Raw genomic sequence first — 7,756 nt, forward strand, 5'->3', positions numbered from 1 at the left:
TTTTCTTGGATCAAGATTTTTCTTTTCTTTTGCTCGAACGAACGATAAATTGTTTTTTGAAAACTCTCGTGTCTTATTTGTCTTGGCTATTGTCACGAATTACGATACTGGCGGCTACTGGCGGAATGCCGACGGTGGTTGGTCGTTTTAAGAAGGTCGAAGAAAAGAACGGGTCCGTGACGTAGGCGATTGAGGCGGTGGATACGGCGAAAAAAAGTGGCGGCAATTTCGAAAATTGCGGTCATCATTCGGCTCGCTGAACTATCGCGCGACGTATTCACGTTGCGAAAACGGCATGCCTTGTTCCGTTGAAACGACGATTTCTATCGTAATCGGCCCCTTCGAATAGAGAGAGAATCTTTTATCCCGGCCATGCGATTTTATGCTCGGATTAAGGCTGTGTCTACGAAACAGCCATCCTCTACGACCAACTTTTACTCCCCTCGCAAACTGATAAAAAAGAAGAAGAAATAACAAGCAACCAAATGGTACTAAAATTGATAGAATTAAAATTTTTTTGGAAATCGAAATTTAATACGAAGTTGAAAATTGGAGATTCGTGTCTGTCCAAAAAATAATTAATTTATGTACGAATGTGCATTCGGTGAGAGGTGAAATCCAAATCCTTTGGCGCTTCGCTTCGTTTAAAGGAAAAGTGGTTTCTCGGAACAACGATTCACGAAATCGATGCGATTGCCTCTGATACGAGGCAACGCAACGTGAGTGTCTGAACCTTCTTCGCAATTGATCCGACGCGGTTCCTTCGAAACGGAAACTTTGCAATTACAAGGTTGCGTGGTGGTACGCAACGATCCGTAACATCCAACCCAATCGCAAAAATGGAAGGTAAATTGAAATCGCCGATGCAAAGGCACTCCACCCTCCACTCTCCGTACACACGGGATTGTATCACACAACGGGGAGACAAAGGATTGCCTGATTTTGAGTGCGTACGTAAAAAAAAAGAGAGAGAGAGAGAGAGAGAGAATAAAAAAGAAACGGCGTGTTTGATGTAAATGTTCGAACAACGAACAGGACTGAGAGGGTGGGCAAATCGGTTGGTTAGGCTGGTTGCTGGATCCAAGGGGTTGCTATGGCGATGGGACGGTCGTCGGTGAGGGGGAGGGGACAGAGGGCTGTTGCCTGGAGGGTTCGTCTGTCTGGAGCCCTTCTAAAGGGGATGATGTTCTTCGCTATGTCTGGACTCTGCTGACTGATAGTTTTACACCGAGTCAGCTGTTTCATAAAGACTTCCTTCGTGGATTTGCTTAAAGATCCACTTATTCTCCCTTTAATATCATCCGCTTGTAATATTTCGTAATAATTCTAAGTTTTTGGTCCTCCCCTTTTTTTTTTAAATATACTTTTTTTTTTTCGTTGAATCTTTTTTTTTTTTTTTTTTATATAAACGAGAGGAGGGAATTTATTTTACCACTCGAAGAAAATAGGTTATTATTTCCTCGATGGACGATCAGTTATCCTATGATTTAAATCGTATTACATCATAATTCCGAGTCTAGTAGCTCTTCTAGCCGATATTCTCTCGTTATTAGACTTTTTTTTATCATAAATCAAGAACAAGAGAGTTTCTTATTCCGTCGTGAACAGATAATTTTAGCCTTTCTTTCTTAATTTAGATTAAAATTTTCGAACGAAAGGAAAGTTTATGTTAACATAGCTACGTTAAAATTCCTAGATTAGCGAACGTTCTTTTAAAAAAAATATCGCGTTCCCAGAGGTTTATATAATAAGAAGAAAGTTTTTCGCGACAAATAACGGGGCCGATCTTTGCCCCATATTCCTCCAGTTTCCAAGGAGAAAATTTCTACTCACCCACTTCCAACTTCCCTCCTCAACTATTTATTAATTGTTCCTCCTCCTCCTCCTTCGACGGCACGCGTCATCCTCCTCTCCTCCTAAAGTCCCAGGTATCTGGCCACCTGTATGTATATAACGGCCAATAATTCTCGAGATGCACTTTCAACCCCATGTGACACGTTTTCCTTAGGTAGCGGAGCGTACGATATCCTTGGGACCGGGCTTCTTTGAAAGCGGCACGGGAAAATAGAACGTCTATGTACCCCGGTTTATAAATAACCACTGTGCGTTGCATTCTTTTTTTTTTTTTTTTTTTTTTTTATAGAACGAGCCAAGATGAAACGCGTTTCGAAAAAATGTTACAAGACCGATGGCGAAGCACAACCCTTTCCAATGAAACAGTAAGCAAGGGTAAATAATCTCCTACGAAATAAAAAAAAGAACTCGTCTACCAAAATCTTTCGCACTTGAAATAAAAAGTATCTCAAATATAGAGATAAACTCCAGTCCATAAAATTTCTTTTTACAAAGGAAAATAATCTTGTCAGTCTTTTAAAAAATATCGTTTTCAACTTTGCAAAACGCTCAAGATCCTTGTAGGAAAACGAAAGGGAACGATGGATTTGTTAGTAACGCGTTCTTGCCTCTGAATCTTCAAATTTTTATATATAAAAAAAGTAAGAGTCACCTCTCGAAGGTTGAAACGCACATCTCGTGTTCAAATATACAAGAAGCAGACGTTCTGGCGACAGCGTGGAACATCGAGATGACGCTCTCGGCCGGGCGTTGCCAGTTTATCGCTCGCGATAAAAGCGGGGGTTGTTTTTTTTTTTCTCTCTCTCCCTCTCCCTCCAGAGGCTGGTATCGGGGTCACATCGATAGACACGCCGCGTGAACGAGCCGCGGTTTTCACGCCAACGCGGCGCGAGCAGGCGTTATATTTTTAGTACGCTTTTACAACGGCCGCCCCAAGCTCGGACTAGCTATTGCTCGAGTCGACTTTTTATCACGGTCCGATCGAAATCGCCCCGACCTGCAATCAGAGCTTCGTTAGCGGCCCTTTTATGCGAAACGGCCGACTACACGCGGCTAGACGCCGCTCTCCATCCCTCCTCTCCCTTCCATCCTTCGTGTTAGAGAATTTTCTCTCCTCCCTCTCTCTCTTTTTTATTAATATTTCTCTGTGTACTTTCTTTTGTTTGGGATTAATTATAGGGTATTTCGTGACCCATTTCGAGTTATTTATGGAAGAAAAGCTTCTTATCGAGCTCCACGAAGAAAGCGGACGAGATTAGAGCGGGGAGATTTATGGAAAATTCTATGCTGGGGAATGTATATTAATGATTAATATTATATTGTAAATCGGGAATAAATTGTGGCTTTCGATAATTTTAAAAAGCGATTATCACGGATTCGAATATCATCGTCTTCATTATTTTTCTCCTGGATGGATGGTTTTTTTTCTTTTTTTTCCCCACAAACACGATATAATCATAAAGATAGGAACAAGGGAAAGCGAGTGATCGAAAATATCGCAATCGCGATCACCCCGATATTTCCGCTATAATAAACAGAAATTGATTTTCTCGAAGGAATCGGCGGAACAACAGAAACGGCTATAAAGCCGGGCTTTAAAATTCATTTTTCTTTTCGCGATCCACGCCAAAAGCAATTTTACGCTCGGCAAATATCGCTCGGCCCCCACGCTTTGCCCCTTTTTCCTTTTACTTTTTTGTTCAATCGTCGTGCAAGTTTTTGGCGCGAGCCACCCCCGGATTTTAAGGCCGCAGCAGTCACCGCAGCAACCGAATTAATGGATAATTCGTGTTTTGTTCGTGTTTTCACCGTGATCTATCCCTCTTGCTCTGTTGTTGAAGCACCGTAAGAAAAGCACCGATATTTTTCCTTTTTTTCTTTTCTTTCTCTTCTTCCTCTTCTTCTTCCTCTCTTCTCTTCTCTCCGTTTAACGAAACGGTCGATTTGTTACACCGCTTAATTAATCGAAGAGAGTTCTTCGTATCGTGTCTGACCCGCGACGGGTTTTACTACTTGCTGGCACGCAACCAAACCCGGCGTTTCCTCGGTGAGCGATTACCGACGAATATTTTGTTGACGAGTCGGAGAACAGGAGGAGGAGGCGTGCACGATGCTCCTGGCCACCATGATTCTTTTCCTCGTCAGTGTGACGTAACTTGGGGAAAATTCAATTAGGTGGAGCGCGTGCGTTTGAATAATTCAAACGGATGATTCGAGGTGCAGGGAAGGGAATGAAAGTTGGATTAATGCGGATGGTTACATGGTTGCAATTTACATAATATTAGGTTCATTATCGTGCAATCGTGGAAAAGATGGGGTTAATGTTATTACATTAAAAAGCATTTTACACAAACGCGTTCACAATTTCGGCTCAAATCGATTTCCCTTTGGAAAATGTAATATTCACAACAACTTTTTATTCGCTTTCCACATAACATGACATAACCTAAAAGCTTTTCGATACATTTTTTAGATGGAGAGATAATAAACGTCATAACGTAGAATTTATTTTTTTGTTATTATTAAAACTTTCTCCTTCTATAAAAGTCAGAGCGAAAATGTCAGTTTGGCTTCCTTATAATTGCTTACATTCAAATTTTTAAGCGCGAAGACACGTGTTTTGCGCGAAAAAACTCGGAGAAAAATCCGATCGCCACGTGCGTGACGAGACAAGAGCTACGTGTTTTTCTCGCGTGGAAAACGGCAGACGCATCGACTTGTCGGTATTAATAGAATACATGTATCCAGAAATCCGACGCGGAAGCCTCAGCGGATCCATTCGGGTCAGGCAGCCAGGGAAATCCTTTAAAGCCGAGAGATCTCGCTGATTCCATTTCCACGCCGACCTGTTTACCTTCTCCTCCAGATCTTGCCCAGAGTTTTCCTATTCCTTACGGCCGTGCCTCCAGCATCCCTCTATCCGTGAATTCCTCGTTTTCAACCTGTTTGAATATTCCTATTATAATATCGGGATCCCTTTTTTTAAATGGAACTTTAATCATTTCTTCATTGTTGGTTGAAATAAAGAGGAAAGATGGACAGGCGAAAACGAATCGGACGAATAACTTTTTAATCTCTTATTATCCCGCCGATAACGATTTTATTTCAAAGCGTCTGTAAATTTTGTAAATTTCGTTTAATATCTCGAAAAGTATTCCATAGAGGATTAACGAAATTTGAACGAATTCGAATTTCATTTCGAAAGTATCTGCTTGCATAATTAAAATCAAACGAAACGCTATCGTGAAAATGAAATAACAACTGATGCGAAGCGGATTGTTTAAAAAAAAAAATATCATTGATCAATCTTCGTATTCGAAAGTTGGTCAATGTAGCAAATAAAATCGATAGAGTTTTAAAAAAATTTCCCGTTCAATCGATGTGGAAATGTTTAAGCAATTTCGAAAAAAGAATTTCTTCCGTAAACTGTACAAATTCGCTGTTTCCCCCTTCCCCTCGTTCTAAAAGGACGGAACAATATAGTCGCGGAACGTGTTTAATATGTGGAACGACACGGCCGCTTTAATACTCCGCCCCGAACTTCTTGAAATGATAAACGCCGCGATGAATTAACACCACGATGCAGGGTCGGCGAAACTATTCGCCAAGGCTTCAAGATGCTCGTGCATCTTTAATAAACTCGACCCGGTCAGTTCTCTGCTCAGGATCTCCGCGAAGTAAACTAGTCGACATTTCTCTCCCTTCTCTCGAACCGAGAACCTTGTAACAGTTTCCATCGCGCACGTATCCTGAAAGAAACTGGAACTCGAAGAACACTTGCACAGCTTTCGTTCGAGACGAGAAATTGGCCGGGTAATCGCGGCCGATTAACGGTTTAAAAGCGAATGGATGAGAACGATTGTTTCGGACGGAAATAATAACCCTCTCGAATCGAGAAAGACTTGAAATCCCCGCACAGAGCACGGAGGGACGGGGATCGATACGCTTTGGCACCGTGTCCACAGATTCATCTTTTAATAAGCGACCCTTCTTCTCTTCTCTTCTCTTCTCTCGAGTCTTCTCGACGACCGACCGGTCAAGAATGCGATGCATTTATCAGTTTTGGACTTCTTTTCCGTAAACGCCATCCATCGATTTTCTTTCGCACGGATGAAAGCAGATTGGACAGCAGGGGAATAGGAATGAAAGAGAAAGTAAATTTTTAGGAGAGTTCTTTTTTTTTTTGGAATATTTAATCCCCATAATGGTAAAACAAAGTTAAGCTTAAGGAATATTCAAATAGTTATTAAGATAAAAATTAATTCTTTAATTTTTGAGGATGTAATAAAATATATATATATATATCTTTTTGTCGTAGAATATTTTTTTTTTTGCTGCGTGTCGTAACGATTGTCCTCGCATCATGCTGAATCTTTCCACCATCTATCTAAGCGGACTAGATTCACCTGGTTGTTAAATGAAACGTTAATTAGCGCGTCGTATTAATCGATGTATCCTGCCCCCGATCGAATTTCTCATTCTTCCTTTTTTTCTTTCTTCTTTTTTTTTGCTCTCATCTTAATCATCTCATCTTTCCGCCTGTTAACGATAATCCTCCATCGTGTTTTCGACCTTGTTTCCAATAATCCAACGTATCATCGTTCGAGCTATATATATATATATATACATCCATTTCTGGCGGGAAATTATTATGTGTGTTGAAAGAGAAATTCGATTCCCGTATAATCATGTTTATTTTAACAAAGTTTGCGTTCGGCAAATTACACGTTCGAAGAAAATTCAACGGAGAAAATATTTAATCAAGGGCCAATTAATAATCGCGAAATCGAAGAGAAACGAGTCCCCGAGAATCGAAAACAAATTCAAGGGAAGCGTTTAATTGGAATTTTGACTTTTATTCTAGGGAGGGGCGTGCATAGAGGAGGAGGTGTTCGATGGAGAACGTTCGATCAGCTTTTGTAGAATGTGTGCTTCAGTAGGTCGAGCGATGCGAGTGGGATGAAAAAAGAAAAACGTCATACATATCGGGTGTCTCGTCGAGACAAATGTCGCGTGGTCACGTTTCGAATGTGACGTGAAACGTCAGATAACGATAAATACACGTTGCACACGTTGTTTATACGTATACATACACACACATATCGGTCTATCTTTCGAGCACGTCTTGTTTTCAAGAAGAGAATAATACCGATATTGTATACAATTCTTGGAACAGTTTCCTACTACATGCTTCGAGGCTGAGTAAATCTGGAACGTTCAAGGAGTGTGGAATTATCAAATGGACGTGAATTGTCGTTTCCCAGGAACTGTAGGAAATATTTCTCTAAACACTGGTATTTATATTATTCATTGATAACCAACATTGTTTTGGGAGGGGAAAAAGGAGAACGTAGAGAACGAAAGTGTTATTATAGCCGCGAGCTTAATTACACACGCTATGAAACGCGTGTGAAAGATGTGTCAACAGATATAGAGAGAAATGTAATAAAACGTCACGACAGATGGGAGATAGAAAAGTGTCACGACCTTTCGAGAGGCCTTGAACAATTTGCATAAAATATATAAAAATTGTGACGTACAATTTTCTATATCTGTATCCGCAAGATTCTCATCTGTCACGTGTGAATCTCGAGGATGTTCTTCCGTCCGTGCCACGTTTACAACACTTATGTAAACCTCGAGAATTTATTGCGGAATCGGAAAATATTTATTTTTTTTCTTTTTTTTTTTTTTTTTTTCCAAAAGAAATCTCGTTTGACACGACTTAAATGGCATCGCTGTTGTGATCGATGTTTTTGTTTCGGAAAAAAAATTTACACCGATAATACTTAAATCGCATTTAAAATATTTACACAAAAGATTATACTATCCGTATAAAACGTAAGATAAAGATGAGTCACGAGTTGGCCGATTTTTCATTCGCACAAAATTTCATTTGCGA

The sequence above is a fragment of the Apis florea genome, unplaced genomic scaffold (genome assembly GCF_048593485.1).
Source record: "Apis florea isolate Af1SG1 unplaced genomic scaffold, ASM4859348v1 contig_3158_pilon, whole genome shotgun sequence".
NCBI classification, from domain to species: Eukaryota; Metazoa; Arthropoda; class Insecta; order Hymenoptera; family Apidae; genus Apis; species Apis florea.